The sequence below is a fragment of the Spodoptera frugiperda genome, chromosome 18 (genome assembly GCF_023101765.2).
Source record: "Spodoptera frugiperda isolate SF20-4 chromosome 18, AGI-APGP_CSIRO_Sfru_2.0, whole genome shotgun sequence".
Taxonomy (NCBI): Eukaryota; Metazoa; Arthropoda; class Insecta; order Lepidoptera; family Noctuidae; genus Spodoptera; species Spodoptera frugiperda.
In genome coordinates, this window is record NC_064229.1 from 454,253 (window position 1) to 480,439 (window position 26,187).

The window sequence follows — 26,187 nt, forward strand, 5'->3', positions numbered from 1 at the left end:
AAATTAACCAGTTAAGTACTTGCTATGAAAGCAATACAAACTTGCAAACCTGTAAAAAGATTCATTGTGTTCACCTATTTTCCTTGTTAAAAAGAGCAATGGAACTTTTCGTTTTGTTCTAAGTTTAAAGAATTTAAATAATTTTGTTGAAACTGAGTATTTCAAATTGGAAAATACCGAACAGTGTGCAAGTTTTTACAAAAAGATGATGTTCTTGTCATCTTATATCTGAAATATACTTGTTATATGATAAGTATCAACAAGGATAGTGAGAAATATTTAAGATTTATTTTTAAGGAAAACACTATCAGTTAAATACTTATGTTTTATTCTTGGGCCTTTGTACGGCTCCATCAACATTCACAAAAATCATGAACCAATGATGGTTTTCTTAAGAGAAAGAGGTTGTATATCAGTTATCTATTTAGATGACTTTTTGTTTTTTTAAGTATATGAAACAACTATGTTATTATGTTACATAAACAAAATTGTTATAACAACAGTGTATACAAAACATACAAGCAACTGTGAATTTACTAAAAACATTAGGATTTATAGTTAGCCGAGCAAAGAGAATAGTTAAGTGTGATGTTACAACTGTAACTTTTATTGTTACTATACAATACTATAGATATGACTCTTAACATTACTGAAAAGGAAAGAAATATATTCTTTTATTGTTTTTTCCAAGCTTATAAAAGAATTACTGTATAAAATTATGATTAAAGTTAGAATTTAGGCTAATTAAAGAGTCTAGGGCTCACATAAATTCACTGGAATGAATAGCTGCCTTTTTTGTTTTAAAAATGTTTGCTTATAAATGAAGAAATAGTGATAATATTACTGCTGTAACCTATATGTATAAATAGATTAGGAGGAATTTAATATAATTTTTTACATAGGATTTCTAAGAATATTTGGCAATGGTGTGAATTTTAAAAGACTATTGTTTGATGCTAATTACATAAACACTAAAGATAGTGTGATAGCTTTTTTGAGTCTAGAAGGAAGATAGGAAGATAGACATTACAAAATGGGAACTGAGCAATATAAACAATCCAAAGGTTATTGATATATACTAATGCAAGGTGTTGCACTTATATGTCATGGCAACCAGACCTAGGAGCTGTTGCAGTTGATGCTTTCACCATTCCTTGGACTAAATACAGCTTATTTTATTTATTATTTCTCCTCCATTCTCTATGGTTCTTAAAACCCTAGAAAATAAATTACAGACAAAGCAACAGGTATAATAGTTGTGCCCCATTGGGTCACTCAGTGGTTATTGTTAATGTTAATAGATTATTGTTAAAGGAACCTGTTATATTTTTACCTTCTAAGTCCTTATCTTGCATAATTCCAGATTGTTACACCCCTTTTATAAGAAAGTGGTATTGATGGTAGAAGCATTATCAGGAAAACATAGAGTTAGGAATTTGTGATGAAGCAGTTCTTGTCTTGATGAATTCAATATCTAAAGATACTTTGAATCATGCAAATCATGCATGCATGTGCATTAGTATCATAGGCTAAGTATTTAAATCCATAAATATAAACATTACTAAGCCTACCATTACTGAAGTTATTTCAGTACCGTACTTTGTGATTCAATGAAAGAGTTACAGTTAGTAACATATGGTAATTTGAATTCCGTAAGATTAGCTCTATCATTAGTTATAGGACCACATTTGGATACCGATCATTAGATCAAAAGATTGTTCAAGGGATTTTTTAAATTAAGACCCCCAAACCCAAATATAATAATACTTGGGATATGTCTTTGTACTTGATTATATTGAAAAGAATTATACTCTAGAGAAAGAATTATCTGCAGATTGTTACCAAGAAAACCTTATTAACGTTGGCCACGGGTTAAAGGGCTCAAACAGTAGCCCTGATTAATATTATTAATATAATGATTAAACAAGACTGTATTAATCAATTCATCAATCTATTTGTAAAAGATAGATTGATCAAGACTTTAGGACCAAACAGGGTCAACTTTTTATAACTGATCCTTTTCTTTAATGCTAGGAAAGGAGTATGTCCAGCCACTGCGGTGGTCAACAATTTAAAAGTTACAAAGGGTTTACGTGATTTTAAAAGTACTAGCTTATTTGTATCTACAAAGGAGCCATATAAAGCTGTGTGCTTCAGTACAATCAGCCGTTGGGTCAAAAGAGCCATGGAAGAGAGTGGAATTGACACTAGTGTATTTTCAACACACAGTACCCGACATGCAACAACATTAGCAGTTTTCAGCAAGTGGGGAAGTATTGATGAAATACGACGAACGGCTGCTTGGATTGGAGAGTCTTAAATTTTTTGCAAGTTTTTTCATAACAGACCAATAATTAATAAAAGTTTTCTTAGAACCTTTTCTTCAACAATGTGAATGATATTTGGAATTAGTTTGAATTACGCAGTTAATAGATATATAACTGTTCAGTTATATAAACTACTCAAAACTAAATAGGGCCCACCATGTTTTTTTACTCTAACTTAATATTGAACAAAAATATTCAGTTTTTATGAATGTACAAGTTTCAAGTGGGCTTTCAGGAATACTGTAAACAGAAACAATTGAAACTTTGGTTAATTCTGTTTATTTAAACAAAAAAATACACGTTTAAGGCAAATTTACAAAAAATAAGGGAAGAACGTAATCTTGTAAAGCACGACTATTCTGGGGAAAAGAATGGAATTTGTTAATTGTTAATAACGAGTGGGCCCTCCTCTGCTCCGTATGCACTCTCTGAGCCTATCTGGGACACTTTCAATCAAGTGCGTCACGGTTTCTTCCGGTATTTGTTCCCAACAGAGTTTCAGGGCGTTTATGAGTTCCTGCTGGCTGTTCACATCACTGTAGTTTTCTTTCAGGCGTCTTTTGAGCTGGTCCCACACATGTTCAATGGGGTTGAGGTCGGGACTCATGGCCGGCCATGGTAAGATGGTGATATTGGCTTCAGAGAGTGCTCTTTGTGTTAGACGAGCTGTGTGTGCGCGAGCATTGTCATGCATAAAGACAAAGTTATTGCCCAATCTTTGTGAAAATGGGATGACATGAGGCCGGATTACTTGCTCGATGTAACTGGAGGCGGTTACGGTACCTTCATTTAGAATTACAGGCTCTGTTTTGCCATATAAGCTAATTCCACCCCATATCATAACACTGGGACCCCCAAAACGATCTGTTTCATGAATGCACGATTCAGAAAAACGTTCCCCTTCTCTTCTCCACACGCGTACCCGTCTATCGTCACTGAAAAACTTCACTTTACACTCGTCGGTAAAGAGCACATTCTTCCAGTTGTCCATGGTCCATTCCAAATGGTCGCGAGCGTACCTTAAACGTGCCGCACGATGAGCCCTCGTCAGTTTCAGTCGAATAGCTCGTACTCTGGAGCGTTGTCCATCTTCATGAAGTCGATTCCGAATGGTTTGGTCGCTGACCCTCGTTCCTGTAGATTGCCGTAGTCGAGTTTGTAAGGTACGAGCGGTTACAGTACGCTCCCGGCGCGCAGTCAATCTTAGGTATCGATCTTCCTGGGCAGTTGTAGCCCGAACTCTTCCTGATCCAGGTCTCCTGGCTACACTTCCCGTCTCCTGAAATCGTTCCCAAACGTTTCGGATAGCTCGTCGTGATACACCGAGCTGCATAGCCACAGACCTCTGAGACTGTCCCTCCTGAAGCAAAGATACCGCTCTTGCAGCGGTTTCCATGTCCATATGTCGGCGGAAACCAGGCATAGTGTTCACAATGAATACAGGAATCAATCAAAATCGTTAAAAACGTGAGTGTTCCACAACAGCGTTTAGTGTAGACTGAAAACATAAGTGACTGAGAATTTGTGCAATCGATGTTTTTTTCGAGTACTTCAGTTTTTTAGCCACCCTCTTGAAAACAACATGAATGCTATCGATATAAACATTGATATGCACTCCTAAACATGTCAGCTTAACGGTTAAATGCATAACTTTGTCAACAACTACTTAAATAATTATATTTTAACCGAAATTGTGACTAATTCGAAGTGGGCCCTATTTTGTTTTGAGTAGTTTATTTAATTAAGAAGTGTATATTTTTTAAAAAATAACTCTGTTGATTGTTATTTTTAAACAAATGGTTATTGTTTTTACAACTGGTCTTTGAACATCTACAACTGTTTTCCTAATCATAGAGGACAATGCAACAACAAGTATAATTAAATAGTCAAACGAACTTACCTGTAAGTGAAGTTCGACTGTAATTATTCTTGTTGTTGCATTGTCCGAAGATGATTAGTCCCACCCTACCAGATCCTTCATGTTATATAAATATAAACATGAACCCTATGTTGTAAAACCAATAAATGGCTATGAACTTAATGAAATTAGTGTTGCAGACGCAGTGTTGCCAATGTGCATGGCTGCGTTCAGAAATTTAAGCTTTTAATCTTTAAAATTATGTGTGACGCCACGGACTAACGCCGAGACTACAACTGTTTTCCTAATCATCTTCGGACAATGCAACAACAAGAATAATTACAGTCGAACTTCACTTACAGGTAAGTTCGTTTGACTATTTAATTATTTAGCAATGGCCATATTAGTATTTTTTGGTTAGTGATGAGCTATTTTTGATGTAGTTTATCATCATTTGGAGACTATAAGACTCAAAGTCACACTCTTTTATCTGTAAGCAGAGGAACACATACATATACAATGCAATACCAACTTTACTGCAGTTACGATAAGACCCAATTTTCGAAAAACCGAAAAAGAGGAAATAGAGGATTACTGAGTACTTTTGAGTCTTGATCTCCGAATTATTACAGGGTCAATTTTCTTTATCTGTTCTTAGGACTAAGATTTAGTTCAACAGTACAAAACAGGTCACGTCATGTTTATACCTGTCCGAATTAACAAAGCCCTATTAAAATACACAAGTCGATCACAATTCTTCAGTCAACTTTATACTTTATTACGAAAACGTAAGCTTGAAAATCTATTAAAGTAGTTCTAAAATTTAGGGTATCAAATACAGTGACCAGCAAGTCAAGCTACTCTAATCTTTGTTTAATTTCGACTATATTTCCAATCAATAAAGTTGAAAATCATATAAAGAAGTTTAACACAAACGGATACTTTGACCTGCTGGCATCTAAATCTACGTTACCAAGTAACAAACTACAATTGGTTAACGTCAGTCTCACACATCGTCAAATTGAATTGGGAAAGCCGCAGGCAAAGTCCAGTCGTATTCTGGCACTTCTCGACAAGTTACTGGAACTGACATATGTTGACATATATAGGTATTGCTAGGCAAGTTCTGGACCGTAGCTGCGGACTGTCTAGCGGGTTACCAAGACTCAGGCTTGAAATGCAGGAGTAGGAACCGGGTGGGTTTTAGTCAGTAAGAATCTGACACTCCGTTTCACAACTTCCAAGACGGGAGAACGCATTGAATGGTGACGTCCTCTTAAAAAAGGCAAGTTACTGAAACTGACATATATTCACATATAAGCACATTTATATGTATACCCAATACATGTAACTATAGTACTGGTAATTATGGTATATTGAACATTACTTCATTATCTGAAACTAACAGTATTTTGACTCCACAGCTGCCATGCCACGTGTTGTTTCGGGTCTGCGTGTCATTAGTAAGTGAACTTAGTTGTATGTATATGGTAGTAAACGCAAACGCTCTCACGACATAGGAGAAAATCATAATAGATGGATGGCTGAAGAATTAGTTTTAAGTAATTAAAACGATTGTACTTTTTTGTTGTCAATATATCACTCTAACTGTATAGTGTATACATTATGTATTGGTTTAATATGTATAATAATGCATGTTTTGCTACTAAATAAAATAAAAGGGGAGGCTACGTTTAAATAAAATGTTGTATGAAATGTATTAAATTTCTTGCATTTAATTCCAATCCCGCTTTAAGACGTTTGTCACGGAAAAACGTAGGGACCTGTCGCTTTTACTAACTGAAAATCACCCTTGTATCCCGTCTTGCACGTGAGCTTGGGGTTTCGGGAATTCAAATCCGCTGAGATGCAAGATGAAATATTAAAAGTAGCTACTCCTTTGTTTATCCTTCTGGGAAATAGGCGTGGTGTTATGCTACATGAAATGAATCTTAAATGGTTTATCCAATAACAACATCGTTAAAATATTAACGATTCATAAAGGAGAATGTCAAATAAAAGTAATTAATTACCGATTATCTATTTTGAAAAAAAAAAATAGTAACGTCACGCCTTTTATCCCCGAAGGGGTAGGCAGAGGTGCACATTACGGCACGTAATGCCGCTATACAATGTACACCCAGTTTTCACCATTTATTGAGCCTATTGCCAAAAACTGGACACAATTTCAGACTCCATGCTACTACTGAGAAATATTCCTAAAAAAGCCCAGCAATACAGTGCCCGACCCGGGAATCGAACCCGAGACCCCTTGTCCGGCAGTCGCAATTGCGACCACTTGACCAACGAGGCAGTTAAATGGTTTATCCAATTACAATATCGTTAAAATATTAACGACTCAAATAAAATGAATAAATTACCGATTATATCTATTTGGATCTTAATCCCATTTCATTCCTAGATTAATATTTGATACCTATACAACTAACTAATTGGATTTTAATAAGCAGAACCTAAACATATTGGGGACAAACTTTAATAGCTTTATCCTGAAAATCACATGCAATTTTCAATTCTATCTCTTATATAAATAGAGTTGAAAGTAAGTCTAGTTTAACTTCTGAATGTAAATCGGTTTAATCTAGCCGTATATAGTGAATTTTATGTACAACTATTGCCTTCGATTTTGTCAACGAGAAATTCCTTTCCATAGGAATAGTATAGACCACCACATGCGACAAACTGATAATCTTTAATGAGATTAGTAATTAATTTCGGTGATCAACAAGTTCCGAAGAGGAGACAATAGTTATTTCTTTTATATAAACAAATCTTCAGACAAATCTGGGCAAGAGTTCAGGTAACTATATCAGGTATGTTTTTTCTGTAAATCATACATTTCTCAGGCTCATCATATCTTATTCTTCTTCAAATCTTAATCAGATCTGTAACGCTATTTTGGAGCTATCCAGTAACAAACATCCGTACAAACATACATCTTAAATTTCGTATTATGTAATAGTAGCTAATACACTACTACAGCTTCATATTTAATATATTCATTTGCGGTACAGCACTAAACTAGGAGACCCAGTTAGAGAACTATATTTTAAACGTTTAATGCACTCTTGCGCAACTTAAGTACTAAATAAACTAGCGTGTTACAGTTTGAACGGCCATTTCAAAGTGGGGTTAAGGAGATTTACTTGTAACAAAAGGCTGCATGTTGGGAAATTGTTTGTAGGTTTGTTTGTGTAAGTAAGTTACCTATGTAAGTAAGTTTAGAAAGATATAAAGACTCCTCTGGTGTTGCGGGTGTCCTTAAGCGGCGCTGATCGCTTACCATCAGGTAACCCGTCTGCTTGTTTGCCCCCTATTCCATAAAAAAAAAATCGAAAAATGTATTTAGTATAACAATGTACGCCCTTACATTGGTGTATTTGTTATTTAAGTCATTTATAAGGTTTCTTTTATGGTCAGATAAGAGCTTTTAAGGCAAACATTCTCATACTTCGACAAAAAGTCGAGATAAGAGTGAACCCAGTAACATTTCACCAATAATATTATTGAGTCCCAAATCCGAAGAATGAGCAATGAACCTATTCTCAAACACCATCTTACACTGATCACAATTTGTAGAAGACAGTGCTAATATTAAACAATATATAAAACAAAAACACTTAATAATACTTTGCCTAATAGGAATCGAATTTGAAACCTTAAGCTTGGAATTTGCACTTGTCACAAACAGACACGAAGCTGTGCTTGTTCTGGAAGATATTAAATGTCAAATATATTTACAGGTTTATTGGTGCTTAAGGAAACAAACGTGGCTCTAGGAACTAATTTTAAGTCCCGTTAAATGGTCGACAGACATGAATCCCTGTTTGAGAGTTTGTTTGTAAGAATATTTGTTAATTCTTCTTAAATTCATGCCTATTATTTAATATAACGTCTCTCTTTCTGTACACTTTTTTTGACGGAGGAAAATCATCCAATGACGTCTCCCGCCGTGGGTGAAGCAAGAAGGAGTGTCAGACTCTTACTACCACACTCAGAGACATTTAATAATAACTTAAACTATTCCTTAGTCAGGATTCTCTATCGAAAACAATTGCTAAGGCCGGTTAAATAATCGTTAAATGACTGACTGAGCAGAAGTAGGAATGGGCTTGTTTTTAGTCATCAACTGCCATTCTTCTTTCCGGCAGTTGATGACTAAAAACAAGCCCATTCCTACTTCTGCTCTACGAGCCGGAGCCCCGGCAGCCTGGCAGGTCTCTCTCGCAACTTCTGTACCAAAGAGGATAAATAGAAGTGCAGATTTTTAGTGTCAAACCCACTTCTCTTACGTAACGTAACGTCATAGTAACGTCATAGTCACACACAAAGGGTAGATAAATATTCAGATTTTCAGTAGAACACCTACTTTTTTTTACTACACGGAAGGGCAAAATATCGTCGTAATTGTTTTTTATTTCCGACTCAGCTCTTTTTGACTGTATATTTTGAAAATAAAAGTTGTTGAGATTTGTACTTTTTGGAGAATTTCCGTTATGTAAGGCAATAGGGAATGGGGTCTATAAATTGTTTTATTAAGTTTTTTGAAACTAAAACTTGACAACTTAAAACACAAAGCACATACTACTAGTTATAAACCACTGTTTAAAGACAAAATCCTCTGGATTTTCATGCTGTTCGCCTTAGAAAAAGTGCTTGACACATGGCAGAAATAAAACTAACCACCAAAGTAAGTAAAACACGGAATAATTTCCATGTATTTATGCTTTACATTTAATATTCAAAGACTTGGGATAAAGGTAACGAGAATATAGCCATTTCTAACTCCAAACACGTTTTTGTATGACTCAATGGAGGTTTTTGAAAATAGCTGAGTTTTTTATCAATTTGAAGACTTAGAACATACTTCTACAGAAGACGTTTAAGAACCTTATTAGAAGAGTATATCTTTCTTAGAAGTTCGTAGAATTCCTTGTAAGAACTCAAAAGTCAACATCGTCACCACACTGGTTTGAAGTTGGTAACATACCGTCTCCTCTAACTCTCAAGTTGTTTAGAAAGTGTACTCCTAAGTTAAATATAACTTAAGTTACGACTATGTCATGCAAATGAGGCTTACCTATACACTGGTCCCCTTTTTCCTCACAGATTTGACGTAAGAAATGTTTTCCCACATTTTCAACTGCCGACCAATCCTTCCATATCCAACACAAGAGCCGGTATCAATCACTAAACTCACAACCACTCATAGTTTCACTTAACACTAGCTTAATTAAACCTCAACTTGAACCAACTTAACCGAAACTTAACACGTCGGAACCGGGATGACAATGTTCTTAGCACTATGACAACTTTCAAGTAGCACTTAACTGTTACGGCACTTTTAACTTGTTCTACACCACTGAGGAACGTTTTAACTTATTCATATTTTTCTAGTTTCGTTAAATATGTCAAAATAATTTGACGTGTGAAGTTATAAGGGGTCCCTATAAAGCGTTTGATGACCTCTAAAGTTGCTTTACAACTGAGTGTTGAATGCAAAGCGCACGGTTTCTCCTGCGCGCGCGCAGCTCGGTATGCGGCCGCGGCTGTGTGTGTGTGCGTCGGTACACAACGACACGCACACGCTGACAAGCAGGCTGCACGGTTTTTGTCGATGTCCACGGGGCAAGTAACCTTAGTAGTATAGCGTTGTAACTCGAGAATTGCCGAAGGTATTTTTATGGATTTTCTAAATATGGATAATATTAATGACTAGTTTTTTTGATATTATATTCCCGTTATTGGGACTTGAGAGGTTGTGTTCTTTTATGCAAAACAAAATATGTTTGAATGTAACATTATTAGTGTAAAGTTTTTATTTTATTTAAGTTTTTTATATATTGTAGTCTTTATTAATCTGATGTTGTAATGATTGATTTATCATAAATCTATAATTATTGTTTCTATAAAGTATTAATTTTATAGCGGCTAATTACATTTAAAACTTGTACCATCTTCTCTTATAAACTTCTTATAAAAGTTCAACTTAAAGATTTCCAAGTTACAACACTGCTGTACTCCGCCAAAGTTTTTCTGAAAGCTGCTGGTCGATGTCCCGCTAGTGAGACTCGAGCTTCGTCTCCCATCCCTCTCGCACTTCACATTAACCATACATTAAAAAGAGACAACAACAATTCTTATGACGCGCTATAAATTTGCAAAACTTGAAGCGGTCTTACTACGATAATATTGATGGTAAGAGTTACGGTCGTTTTGGTATAACTCGACCTGTTTTAAAATGACCCTTCGTGGCAGGTTTCTTTAGTGAAGAGATGGGTATATTTAAATTGGTCGGGTTGGCGATATTATTCTTGGCAAGTTTATATGGATAGCGGGCTGATTGGTTCGAATATAAGTCTATTGAACAGTTTCGATCAGTGGAAGACTATTTTTTGTTAGATAATCTAATTATGAATTTGTATTTAGATATGGTGGTCAATAGACCGCTTTGTATATGTAGATGTGTTTAAATATTTATTCGTTTCTATAAAAGGACTAGACACAATCTTGACAGTTGCTTTTGCATAGAAAATTAATTAATTATGTTTGTGACTTCACTTTATGTAACGTTTTAGTGGTTTTTTGAAGATAAAATCTTTTAGATGTATCATCACCTTTGTTAGGTATTTTAAAAAATACGTTTAAGAAATAAACTTTGCCGTTATATTTTAAAAATATATCGAGCTTTTATTCATTTAGAATAGAAAGATGGTATCAATGGATTCACTTTATATAATACATATGGTATAAGCCGGATCTGTTGGTAAGCAATCGCCGTTACCAAAGGTCACCTGAAACACGAGAGGCGCTACAAGTGCGTTGCAGGCCTTTTGGAGGTAAGGAATTTGAGAAAATAAAAGGAAACTAATAATTACCTACTCTATATTAACAGAGTTTAAAAAAAAATCGTCTACATCGACGTCAACAGCTTTGCTTTACCAGGGCATCTACCCAAAACCTTTATAAGAACGACTGAGTAACGCAGAAATGAATAAAACTTTTCTCATACAACCAACTGTTTTTGTCCAACATTTTATCCATTTAACAAGGCATGTTATTAGGTAATAAATACTTAAGTGGCTTAATATTATTTTTTGTTTAAATGCAGTTATCGACTTAGCTAGAATCACTGGCCCCAGGGATCGCTCGGTAATTCCAACGTATGTTACTATTCTATGTAATTAAGGCATTTCAAATTGCTTTTACAATACTTAGAAGAACTGTTTAAAGTGTATTTTTTGTTTATTGGTGTAAGTAAAAGAGTTTTTGGTTTGCTAATGTTGCTGTGTATCGTATAATGTGTGTATGATAGTAGTACAATAAGTGTGGGAGAGCCATGCTTCGGCACGAATGGGTCGGTTCGTCCGGAGTAATACAACGGCCACACAGAAAACCAAATTCCCCAACAACGCTCAAATTCTTAACCCCAAAAGGCCGGCAAAGCACACACAAACGCCTCTGGTGTTTCGGGTGTCCATGGTCATCAGGTAATCCGTTTGCTCGTTCACCGGCTTATCCTACAAAAAAAAAGTCAGCTGATAAAATGAAATACGGCATTCCGTTGTTTGTGTAAACCGTTGTTTACTGGTATGTATTGTATGTATCGTTATACATACCAGAAATAAAAGACTAATTAAAACATAATTTTCTAATTATAGCAGAATTACGATCTAACTGTTTAGTATTATGTTTGCTACTACTGCCAGCCGTTTCGGATTCGATTATCGACAATGTCAATGAGTTTGGTTTTTTTATAAAAGGAGGGTGTAAATAACCATAAAAGATTAAAATATAATAAGTAAGTACTGAACAACTTTACCTGCTCAAAATATAATAAAGAGTCATCTTAGGACATGACGGGGTATGAAAATTTAAAATATATTTAGTCCGTCAGTTAGGTATTGAAAAAATATTAGACACGTTTTTTTTTTATTTTGCCATATAAGATAACAACACGTAGATAAGGATAGGAATACGAATATCTACTTATAAAACTTACCAAGAAGTGACGTCACACGATATTTCAGATCGCGTGACGAATCTTCGAAAGTATTTGTTTCCTTCAGAAAATAAAAAAATATGTGTCTAATATTTTAAAATAATCTACAAGACAGACATTAAAATAAAAACTAGTCATCTAAATAGAGTATTTAACTAAACCATATCAAATTACAAAAAAAAAATCGCGAACAAAATCAAAAAGATTGACACAAAACATAATAAAACCAACCTCCTTGATGATACTTCAATGAATAATAATAAAATGCCGTGTGACATTCCTTAAACACTGCCATCTCTTTCACACGCAGGCTAATCAGAATGTTAGAGAGAGACAAAGATGGCGAAGGAAGCACTCCCTTATCGTTCATTCCAGGAATAACTTTCCCATAGATTGTGGTGGTAGAGAGGTTTACATTTGGAATGCAAAAAGTATGGAATAACGTCCGATGTGATCATAAGTCATTATTTGATGATAACATGTTTAAATTAGTTATGGTGCGCGGTAGTTTATATGTAAACTTAATCATAGGCTGTTTGTTTGTTTGTTGATGTAGTCGTTAGTGATGTAATGTCATGTATTTTATTAAAGGGGTCAGTTGGAATTATAACTTATAAGTTTAATACCGACTTTTGGCCACTTTTGTTATATGCAACTGTAAGTTCTAAGTTTGCTTGCCTCGTTGATCGAATGGTCTCGGGGTCGATTTCCGGGTCGGGCAAAGTATTACTGGGCTTTTTTCAGCTTCTCGAAAATTTGTCAGTAGTAGTAAGACGGAGTCTGGAATTGTGCCCAGTATGCGGCAATAGGCTCACCCCCTATTACATGGGACTTATAACACAAATGGTGGAAATAGATAGTTAATAATGCTTTGTATGGCCCGAGAATAGCACCTAAGACATCTTCCTAAGCAGTTGCAATTACAATGCGACAAACCTTACCTTATTATTTTTTTACTCAAGAAAACGTGGCCCCACACTTGATTTTCTCCTGTATCGTAGTCCTGGGTGCGGTAACAAACATACAATTTCACATACACATGACACCCGAAACAACAATTTATGGATCACACATAGAGTTGCTCCGTGCGGGAATCGAACCGTCTACAAGTTGTACGGCAGCCAGTTACCCAGCCACCGCCCTAACCATGCAGTCTATCTACCTTGTAAAATAAAAGAAACAAATAATAAATCGTCATGTCAATAATTCCTTGCTTTTTTATAAAAAAAAGTATAGCTATGTCCTAGAATTGAACGCCCACTCTATGACATTAACACACAAAGTGATAGGGTGTCACCCTAGGACCATTTATCAGCCAATTCTGGATTACTGTGTTTTTTATATAATGTAGGATCCAATTATATTGGTTTTTGTAGCTAAGGATGTTATAGAAATTGTTAGATGGAAAAATAAATAGAATTGGCTTTTAATCTGCTATAATCTAGCGATTGAAGGAATAACTGCTGAGTAAAGAGTCTTGAGTTTTCCCCTCTAATTACCAAAATATACTTAAGGAACATAAAGTAAATAAGGGGTCTTATTTACCATGTTATACTAAAAATTTTATGCACATTTTAATCGTGCGAGGTCGTATTTCCGGGTCGGGCAAAATATTACTGGGCTCTTTACGGTTTTTTGAAAATTTAGATACTTTTGAAATGTCAACAAATAAAGAAATAAAAATAGTCTGTCCGTCAGTGAAGCTAGGTGCTGTGTGCTCGTTCCAAAGAGTAGCTTATATATAGTTGATCTTAGTGTATCAATCGTTTTCATAAATCCTATAAATAATTACTTTTCTCAGTGACTGATAAACAGACCTAAAAATAAAGCCTAAGATGGTTTCTAACATGATTTTTATTTACAAGAGAAATGGACAGAGCAACGAGTACCTTGACTCACTCATCCCAATGAAAATAAAAGAATAGGTACACAATAACGCCGTTTTAAGACGTGGTAGGTTTGAAGTCTAGAAAATGACTAGGCTATAAAATAAAATAGGAGGATATTTATACAATTTCCAAGAATTCCTAAGATACTGTGCAGACGAGGGACTTTCTAAGTTTCGATTACCATAGTAAGGGCGAAAATCAATTCATGATTGAGACAAAAAGATCCAACCAAAGATCTATAGACTACAGTAACCTGTCATGGTCTTTTGTATAGCCTTACAAACTATATCGAATGACTTATATCATCATCATCATCATATCAGCCATAAGACGTCCACTGCTGAACATAGGCCTCCCTCAATGACTTCCAAATAGGTCAGTTGGAAGCGACCTGCATCCAGCAGCTCCCTACAACCTTAATCAGGTCGTCTATCTTCCTTATGCGTAAACGTATGACGCCTATATCTATATTATGACTTATAAACAGCTATAAAAGTATTACATGGGATCCCACATCCATTTATATACTTGAAAAAATAAACAGTGATACATTACGTGATATAGGGAAAAAAACTTAAATTGATCAAATGTATAACCAACAGCGTTTTTTACAGAATATAAATTAAATTAACCATAAACACATCATACCAACTGATAAGATGTAGTTGAGACAAGTCAGTAGGACAAAACTACAAAAGTAACTCGTCTGCGCAGTCCCCAACTGGTTATTACTTAACTCAATCATGTAACCCAAGGTAATTACTATATATTACTCAAGTAATAAATGTTCTTCGTTATAACATCAAATATTGATTATTTTCTTGCAATTAAACTGTGTTTGGAGGATGTTAAGGATACTTTTAAAGGGATGTGCAGGCTTTTGTGTTCGGAGAGACTGGTGATTATTTTATAGGATCCAGTACTGCCATACTGGGTTAATGGCTGATGATAACCACAGGGGTGGTTGACGGGTTACAGAGGATCAAGCTCAAAGCAGAAGTAGGAACGGGATGGTTTTTAGTCAGTAAAAATCTGACACTCTCTCGCCTCGTCTAAGGCGGGAGAAGTTATTGGGTGATATTCCCCCATTAAAAAAGGGGTGATTTTGGTAAGGTAAGAATTTCACATTCCTTATTCTTTCTCCCCAAAACTGGACTATTAATGGTTACCACCATCATCAAAATAAGGTATTTGATTTTAGGTTTAATGTTCTTTTGCTTCTTTTATTTTAAAATGTCTCATATTGTTGTGTTTAATTCTTACTCGTCTACTTATCAAGTTACCTTGTTGTTCAGTTACCTGTCGTGTAAAAGATCTCAGTTTTGACTTCGGGTAAAGTATAAGGCTCGCCTACTACCAATTGCAGCTTATGTCGTAACCAGTGAAGAGTGGGTGTTACAGTTCATACACTATGGATACTCTGCGGATAACAAGGGGTGATATTATGGCTTGTATATTTATAATATCCTAAATAATTAGATTTTTACTGCAATATTAACGACGCATTAGCAGCATAGCAAGATGACACACATCTTTGATGCCAGACGTCAATAAGTTTTCGAACAAAGTCAAAATCATCGCATTGATTTTAATTACCTAATAATTTTAAGCATTTTTGAAACTTCAATTTGAAAGTCTGTATTGTCTGTAGCTAGGTGCTCGTTTCAAAGCGTAGCTTCTAATGGAGAAGAACGAGCAAGAAACTCCATTCGTTACTCTCTTCAAAGAAAAAAAGAAAGTGGTACAATTACAATATGAAGGGAGTCTGTAGCTATTTTATATGTAAAACAAGTAGCCATCTTGAAGTCCATGATACAATGTAACACCACTGCCTAATATCTAAAAGAAACACATAAACCAGTAACAAAATAATTCTCATACAAATATTCTTTATGTCTGTCTGTCTGTATGTATGTATACTGTAATTTATTACACACTTCATATAAAATGTCGCCCATTCTCTGTAGTATTTGGGCTCAATGAGCATATATCCCTTTGACATTTACAGCATTTCTAAAAATATTTTACGATCCTATGTTTTGTTGATACCAGTTTAAGTAGCCAGTAAATATAATGCACTTTGAATATAAAGTCTGAGGGTATATGTGTAGGGGGAAAATAGACCTTATTGCATCGAGATAGAGGTCATAACTTTGTAATGTTATTTGTTTGTTTGTTTCATGTAGGAAACATTGCATTATTATCGTTTGAATGTCGTAAAAACTCAGCTCTTGATCGTTGAGCACTAGGCTAGATTGACGTCGTTTGTCTCTTACTAATAAGCTATAAAAGAAAGAGATGGAAGACAATTAGCATGTCATTATAAACAGAGTGTTTTAGCAAAATTTACGATGTGTCAAAAAGTTTTAATTTACTATATATACCTATACTCTTACTTGAGTAGTCTTATATCAAAACCAGATTCACTAGTCAACTTCTAAATGAACGCTGCTAATAATGAATGCTTCATTACAAAAATTCGAACCGAAAACCATTAGCGAATTCCACCACTAAGCCATTCGGATCTAATTTATGGACATACTCACAGCTACACAGCGAAATAACGATCCGCAATCGATAAATAACAAAAAACTCAGTCAAAATAAATCAACGTTTATCGATAATCTTAAACATCGATTGAATCGAAATGCGTATCGATAGCGAACGGTACCCGCTTGGGGCAAAGATTATTTAGCTAACAGAGACATGAATATGTGCATCTGTAATATAAATAAAATTGGACTGTCTGTATGTCACACCATTAGCATTTTTCTGTATGTATATGTCACTGTCTCTGAATGATGGTGTTTTCTTATATTTTGAATAAAATTTTATATCGTTTAGATTAAAAACTGTGCTTAGTAAGTAGAATTTTCATCAGCTTTCAAGATTTTTTATAGAGAGGACCACATTAGTCAGTGCTGGTTTGACTACTCTGAAAAAAAGTGTCAAAGGTGTGATAGAAAAATGAACTAAAAGAACCTTTCCGAAATTTGTTTGAAGATTGATAGACTTGACATCTCCAAAGAAAATCCCCTAACCCCCTATCTCCCCGATAAAATTCACATAAACAAAATCACATCCATGTGTGCGAACATATTTCCCAAGTATAGGGAGTTCGGTGCTTGCGTCGTACATTATCTGTGGAGCCGAACGTTCATTAGCCGCATGACGTCACGTGGCTTCCACCCGCTCCCAATCGTTAACCTAATTAAAACATTCCCCGGGTTCGATTATCTGGCTGCACCGATACATGCATTATGTGGTTTTTGTAAAACCACTAGTGTATGTATGTGTACTTGTATATTATATAGAGGGTATGTATCTATACATGTTTTGTAATTATAGCGGAGACAGGCTTTGGTGTTTTTGTTTAAAAATTTCACCTACATTCGTAGTGGTTTCTTCCTACAAATATTTTTAATTTTTCTGTCAATCTTGAAATAAATATTGAGTAACTTGATGTCAATGACTTTCAGGAGTATATTTTGCGACTGCTATTCTTCTGAATCTGTATCCTTAGTACGAGTTTTAAATCTGAGTACCAGAAGGTTCGCGCTCTAATTGGCCGGCTTGAATAAACCAACCAATCAGAGCGCCGAACGCGCTCTCGTTTCGATTATTTTAAACTTAAAGCAAACTCGTACTAAGGGTATTGACGGTAACGAATCACATAACTGTCATGTCACTATTATTTTCTTTCTTATACCGCTTTGCAAGAAACTTCTAACACTCAATTCCGACCACCTTCTACTTTTTCCAGTCTTTTTAAAATCTATCAATTCTTTGATACGACAAATCAAATTCTAGTTCGATGACTAATAGCTCTAATACCTTCATAAACGATTTGTTTTCTTTCTTAAAGAAACGTTGCCCCTCACATACAATTTCACATCCACATCACACCCAGACCCGACACAATATTGTGGATCACACAAAGAGTTGCATCGTGCGGAAATCGAATCCGCTCCACATTACGAGGCAGCCGGCTCCACTACCGTGCCAACTGTGCAGTCAGTCAAAAAAATACTTACCCTATGAAAAATATCTTCAAGTTAACCTAACCAAACATCCGACATTCATATTTAAACAGAAAACCCTTACTCCCGCAGAACCCGGGACCAACCAAACAAACCCCACTTGACCATCCCAACGTCAGATCATTCCGTGAGTTATGAAACTCTCTGGCATTTAACTAATTGTTTTAAAACCTTCGCTGAAACTAATTATAACTACAGGAAGGTATGTTCTTAATTATGTTGTAATGTACTTGAAAATTACCCGGACAATTAATGATAATTACTTTTGAGAAAACATTGTAGTACAAATTACATCAGTTTTAAAAAGGTTTAAAAATACGTGTTCGGCTACTTATAATATTCAAAAATGCAAATGTATATCTATCTTTATCTTTTTTATTTTGTCTCAGTTACTCAGCGGGAAGCCTATTTTCAGACGCGCCGATAATTATGTTTGATCTATTTTATACAAAGTCGTAAAGTATCAATTATATGACTAGTCAAATTATGTATAATTGCTATAATTAATTAACTTCCTATGAACATTGGTATCAAAGACTAGAAAAATAAAACACATATTAGCATTAACACTAAATAGCTTTTAAAATAACTAAAAAGAATAATCTATTTACATATATTTTTGGTAGCTCATAAAGATTGATAGGAATTTCTATCATGTTATCTGATTATAAACGTGTGAGCGCGTTTATGTCTTTTATATGGAGCGTTTGAGGCTTTGGTTCTCAAACACACAATAGGTCGTTTTATGGCAAATAGTTTGTTGACTTAGCACGAAACGTATAATTAAATGTAATAGTGCATCTTTCTGAACAATTAAACTTTATTACACCCTTTAAGTATAAGTAATAAGGTTGATTTTTCCAGGGCAAGTTTTGAATAAACATTGTTACACCTTTTACGACTTTTACATTCGTAACTAAGGTCAAATTACAATGAAGATATGAAACTTTTTATCATTAAATCCAGTTTTATATTTATGTGTTTAAAGTTCTTTTTATTTCGAAATTTAATTGTTTTTGTCCGAGTGTTTAATAAAAATATCGCCTCTCTACCTTCTGAGAGGCTACAGCTTGTAGTACACGAACTTAATAAATATTTTGGTCAACTAACAAGCCTATTAAAATAACATCTGCTTTGATATTACAAGTACTTATTATAAACGACATTAAACACTTATCTTCAAACGATATACCCACTCGGATGCCTCCTATTCTATTAAAAAACATTATAAAAGTTTGAATGAAGAACGAAGCATTTCAAGATCAAAAAGCAAATCCATAAATTTACTCCACCAGACAACTACACAATTAACTTGCTCTAGTACCAGTAACCACTGATAAAACCACCATCCAACCCTTTTGTCCAGCTTTGCTTGAGCACAAAATAAATGTTAAATTAAGCGAAACAAAAGAATGTGTATGTCTGCGCCCACGCAACTCGTAAAAGTCGATTGAGTCGATTCAGAATACGTTTAATGTGATGCGTGGGTTGAACCACCATTTGTTTTGTGAAGTGCCATCATTGCACTTTTGCAAAACCTTGAGTAAAGTATAATTAGAATTTTTGAGCCTTTCGTAATTTTTCGTAGTAGCTTATTGAAGAACGAATTAAATAGACTGTAAAAAACAAACACTTGTGGATTTTTGTTCGTAAAGAGACACGTCAGCTGGCAAATGTGTAGACTTATACAAACTTCAGACAAATCTCTTCTTTTGTATTTTTATAATAAAATATCACACCTGTTATACTTAAAGGGGTATACATAGATTCACTGTCCATTTTATATATAATCCCTCTCATTTGCATACTCATAAACATAAACTCACGCCTTTGTTCCATGGAGGTAAGAAGCCTGGCCACCTAAACAACGACCATGCAAACAACAGCTCGGTAAATGGTCTAATGAGTAATGGTTCTTTAATTTTGATCTTTAACTACGTTACATTTAAAAAATCAACAAAAAGGACTCCATAAAAATTATAAAAGTAAACGGTATTGTGACAAATTGTATTTTGTGTTGACATTGAAAACAACGGCGACAATTAGCGTGTCCTAAACAAATAGTAGAAATAAAGGACTGCCACAGCCAAGTCAAGAGACTCAATTAACATTACTTTATTAATATTGTTATTTGCATGCGATTGGACGAACCCTTTGCAAGAGTTACAACAGGATAAAACTTAAGACTGACTTAAATACTTGAAACAGTATGTTTTTTATGCATGCTAAACAACTATTTAGCAGTCATATCTTACATGAAGATTGGTGTCTATATTTAGGCAATTTGAAGAACAGTGTTTTTTCTTTATAATAAAACCAGCATGTAAGACCTGTAACTAACCTGAACTTAGTTTAATCAATTATGGATTGATGGAAGAGGACAAGCCAAGAAGATACAGATGAAATTTGTGAGGAGTGATTTGGAAGGACAGCGAGATAAATTGTGAAGACATTTCGTAATAACTAACTTTTGTAATAACTATCCTGAGACATACTAAATTAACTAGAAACAACGGTTAAATCACTTAAATATTCTGCGCACACTGCTCATGATGAAGAGTCCCTCTGTGACTCGAAACTAGTAGAGCTTTTCTAAGAATATTTAAGCGAATAAACCGTTATTTCTAGTTAAGATTGCTTTCGTTCTAAACCCAAGTTAATTGGGATAAGCGCAGGAAAAGGACCATAGGCTTGGTGATAAGTTTCAGTAGTTTATTATCAAAAGACCTGAAAGTACTTCAGTCAAACCTTTACCAGGTAGACCTACAACCAGTCTTGCAACCATCATACCAAGAATACTTCCCAAATACTCCAAACATTGAGTTTTACTTTCTCAATAGACAAAAATGTTAGTAGCGAGCGTAATGCTTTTGTTATAGTGCAATTGTTTCGTTGCATAACTGGTCGAGTTGAGCTTATAACAATGCAACTGGATTTATACATACGGACGGACAAATTGGATAACAATATTAATAAGTTTTTAAACTGACATGGTCACTAACACTATCATTAGAACTTGAGACGGGATATTTACCATATTTATTTATGTCTATGAGTTTCCGATATTTCGGCACTGTTGCAAACGCCATGATCATCCGTGAAAGAGACTATAAGGGTGCTTTCATAGATTATACTATTTATACTAAGAGGTGCTTTTCAATCAAAGATGGTGCTATGTAGCTATGCTGCAAAGATATAATAGCTAAACTGTGAAACTATGTGACCGTTTCCACTGATACTAACCTATGTAGCTGCACGAGGGAGATGCGCAAATTGGGTATGCAATTTATCGATAGTAGGGAAACCATCTATAGCACGCATCTTTCCATATAAAAGACATATCTTAGTTGAACCCGTTTCCACCAGTGCCAAACGCACAGTAACGTAGCATAGCACATTTCTAGTGGAAAAGCACCCTAAACCTATACTCTTAAATCACACAAAAACAAACGTCACCAACCCAGAAATAATAAACAACATAATTACACAACAAAATACCAGAAACAGAAACCAACACAAAATATTACGTAAGTACCACAAAAAGCTTTCTTATCACCAAGTCAGTGAGCCCCGCCTAGCCGGACTGCGGCGCCATGCAATGACCCACTAAAGAGTTATTTATATCTCACGGCAGATATTTCACATTGTAATGTTTACCGTCGGTTGCTAAGCAACGGGCCGAACCAACAATGGACACAACAACTTTATTAAGCACATACTTATTCAATTTGCCTGATATGGCACCGAGATCTTGGTAGGCTTTTATAGGGATTTAAATGCGACGGTATTGAGGATTCGATTCTTGTGTAAGACTTTTGTCTGTTAGTCATCAAAGCCGGTATACATAGGTCCAGTAAAATGTACTCTGCCTCGTTGGTCGAGTGGTCGAGCGTTCCAGGGGTCTCGGGTTCGATTCCCGCGTCAGGCATATACTGGGCTTTTTCGATTTTTTGAAAAAAATTCTCAGTAGTAACACGGAATCTGGAATTGTACCCAGTATTACATGGGACTTATAACACAAATGGTGAAAAGTGGGTGCACATTGTACAGTGGCATCACATGGCGTAATGTGCCGGTGCACCTCTGCCTATCCCTTCGGGAATAAAAGGCGTAACGTTGCATATGTTATATGATATTAGGCTTACTCCTATAACGTGGGACTCATTACACAACAAGTGAAAAGAGGGTGTTACTTCACTGAGGTACTCTGCTTAACCAGCTGGTAAACAAAAAAGCGTAATATTATATTAATCTCGTAATCCATGAACCTTTTCCATCACAAACAGCACTGATAACGGCAAAGACACACAGTAACACAACATACCTCACATATGTCGCATAAGCTACGTTTACTTGCCTTACCACACACGGCGCCACTTCTAAGACACTAATTTGCGACTAATTGTGAGCAATCGTGCGCGCGTCGCAATTACAAACATTACTAACATATCATTCTGCGACCGTTCTCGCTAATATTTCTCGTCCTCCATGATTATATTAATTTAAACGATATTTCAACTCGTTTAACGTAAATATTATGATGAGACATTTATTTTTGTTTAGAGGAGAATGGGGTGATGTGTTTTAACTACAGCTATCATATGTTTATAAGCCAGTAAACGAGCGGACATTTGAAACACCAAAAGCGTTACAAATGTGTTGCCGGCCTTTTGGGGGTTAGGAATTTAAGGGTTGATGGGGAATCGAGGATTGGGAAGATTGCGAATAGGGGTAATTGGGTCTCCGGTAACCTCACTCACACAACGAAACACAACAAAAGTTAATCTACACACTAGTTTACATACACATAACATTACACGGGATAGCAATTTGTAGATTGATAATTGACAATTGAACTCGCGACCTGTTGGACAGCTTTCAATTGCCCAACTACTGTGCCAATCATGTTGCCGGAATTAAAAAAAAATATCCCTGCATGTACAATTGTATGATGCGTGTAACAACTAACCTGAGACAATCAAACCCGATTTCCGCCATATTCATATAGAATATTATGATCCTTTTTTGCCTGAAAATCATCCAATGACTTCTCTCGCCTTAGGTGAGGCGAGAGGGAGTGTCAGACTTTTACTGACTAAAAACCACCCCATTCCTACTTCTGCTTTTCAAGCCGGAGCCCCGGTAAACCCGCTAGGTAGTCCGCAGCTCCGGTATTATGATCCCTGCAGTAACTAATTTGTGAGGCAATCAACCCCAATCTCCCCCATATTCAAATTAAAAGTGAATTTTTATTGTCCTGTCGTTTTCGGTTGAAATTTTGAGTGGAACGTTTGGACATGAAATGTTAGTTATGAGTCGTTATTTGTTATGGTCAAATGTTTTTTTTAAGATTCTGTGTATTTTTTGAGAATTTTGTTAATTGAAATACTTTGCTGGACTTCGAAAATTGTGACTCGTCTGTGGCATTTGTTATCTGTTGTTCGTTAATTATTATGTTACTTTCATATACACTAAATATACCTACTTATTGTTTTACTGCCGCATTGAGAGACATTTAATGATTACGATTTTGTATTAAACAACAGGTAACAAAAAGCAATTGCTTATAATCGGGTTAAATAACCATTAGATAACTAAGAGTACGGCAGTTAGGCCGGGACTCCACCAAAGCGGAGACGAGACGAGCTAAAGAGGAGATGTTTTTTAAACAACCAATAGAATTGAGTTATTGACACGTCTCCTCTCCGCTCAGCTTCAGTGGAGATCGCTGTGCGGAGATGTGTAATATTTGTATGTCGCGATGGAAGCGGAGATGTGAGCTGTGCGCGGACGACGCGCAGTGGAGACGAGAGATGTAAAGCGGCGTGCAGTCAGCGATGTCACCCTCCCCCTCTCGCCCGCTAGCAACCCATCCAAGAATCCCCGCGCGCGCGCCGGCCGGCCATCTTGCATAGTACCACTTTCCCCGCACCCGAACTGAAAAACATTCTTTCGCACAGCACAAGCAAGCACACATTCCGCTTTGCTGGAACCCGCGAGCTGATAAAACATCTCTTGTCGCACTTAGCATTTCACATTGACACCGCACACATCTCTGCTTTGGTAGGAGTCCCGGCCTTAGTATTTTAATTTAATTGTGTAAGTATTTTAATTGAACTTAGCCAGACCCGAACCCCTTTGCTGATCAGTCGCACTTGCAGGTAATCGAACTGTTTAAGTAGCGAGAAACGATTGGTTATTAAACTTAAACTATTAAACACGAGTTCCTTCGTTTGATAACCAGATCGGACAATCGCACGGACAGCACTGTCAAACTATACCATAACTCAGTTCCATTTTATCAGGACCTGTAACTTAAAAGAAAGAAAGAACATTTATTTCATACGCTTGAAAAAAACAAATGACATGTAGGTGCAGTTTATGCAAAGATCTGACGATAATAATTGTGTTTAGAACGTATAAAACATATTTCCAATGTCTGCGGTGAAATGGCACCAGTTCAGCATGTGCAAGACAGAGCCTTGCTCTGGAATTCTACTGGCCCCAACTGCACGAAAAATATACGTATGCCTATCTATACCACATATCTGACAAACCCTACACATACTATGACATGCATCACATGACCAATCGTGCGTTAAAAATATCATAAAAAAAAACAGATATCATGATATCCTTACTAAGATCTACTAATGCGAGAGTGAATTTGTTTGTTTGTTTGTTATGCGCTCCTAAAGTACTGAATCAATATTGATAACAAGTCTGCTCGTTTGCCATCTATTCCATGAAAAAAAAATTGACTCTGATAACTGTACTAAGTAGATAACATCTGGTATTTTAAAAGAAAGGCCATGGCTAATTAGCAAAATGCATTAGAAATTAGTCTTAAATAGTAAAGTAGGAACTGGATTTGCTTGCTTTCATTAAGCTTAAGAAAGCACCAGACATTTTAAAAATAGACTGAAAGTACCATGGGAAACACAAAATAACAGGACCTTCCAAAGAAAAAACTAGAATTAAACAATATCACCAATGCTACAAACCACTGCACTCGATCCAAATGTTACTGTTCACTATTACAAAAGATACACTCATGTCCCCATATGATTGATGAACTATATAAACTACACAACCATTTACCATCAACACAAACCAAAATAAACCTTACCCCACTGAAAATAGAAGTGAAGATGGCAGCATTGTTAAATTGGTAACACAGTATGGGGTTAGCCAAGAATGTATATCTTGAAATGATGTGTCCTTCTTGATAGAAATTTTAAGATTCAGATAAGATGTTTGTGTTTGAGTTACCGAAAGCGACTCGCTTTGTTATTCTTACCGACTAACTTTCGTCTACTGGAATTTTTGTTTCTTTTTTTCCTTTTTGGACACCGATCATTACGGCTTATTGTAGAGATCCTGATTTGAGATGACTGTTTATCTATAGACAAAATGTTGTACCTCACTACGTTCAAATGAAGCAATAGAATGGCTATCGTTAGAAATATTAATTATTAATACTTAGAGACGCAAATAGTGTGGTAACATAGAAAACCGACTGATCAAACAACATTTGCGTTGTGCGTGTGAGGATACCGGAGGCCCAATTTTCCCCTTTCCCAATTTTCCCAATCCCCAATTCCCCAACAACCCTTAAATTCCAAACGCTCAAACGGCCAGTCATGCACTTGTAACGACCCAGGTGTTTCGGGTGTCCATGTACGGCAGCAATTGCTTACCATCTGGTGACCCGTCTGCTAGTTACAATCTTTAAAAAAAAACAGCCCCAACAACAAAATTGCGTAATATTTTACAACAAACTTAAAATTAGAAATGAATGAATCACCCGAGCTTATATCAGGTTTCCTCAAGATTTTTCCTTCACTGTTTATCAGTGGTGTCTAAAAATCTTAGAAAGTACCTTAGTACTTACATATAACTCAGAAAAACTTCCCAATGGTACTTATTTCGAACTCGCAACCTCGTGCACCAGAAGGTGTCGCCTTAAACCGCCTTAAAACGCCTTAAACTTAAACCAACGACATTTTGAAGTCGGTCGGTTACAATTACAAAGAAACAATAACCCCAC

At 35.7% G+C, this 26,187-nt stretch overlaps 1 protein-coding gene across 1 annotated transcript in view; it reads right to left on the reverse strand.

Moving 5' to 3' along the window:
* LOC118278165 (F-box/LRR-repeat protein 7) overlaps positions 1-9,738 on the reverse strand; it is an 81,625-nt gene extending 71,887 nt beyond the window's left edge. The window contains exon 1 of the mRNA XM_035597262.2: positions 9,287-9,738. The gene's annotated coding sequence lies outside the window, so the exon portion shown is untranslated. The remainder of the gene's footprint in view (positions 1-9,286) is intronic.
* Positions 9,739-26,187: the final 16,449 nt, after the last annotated feature.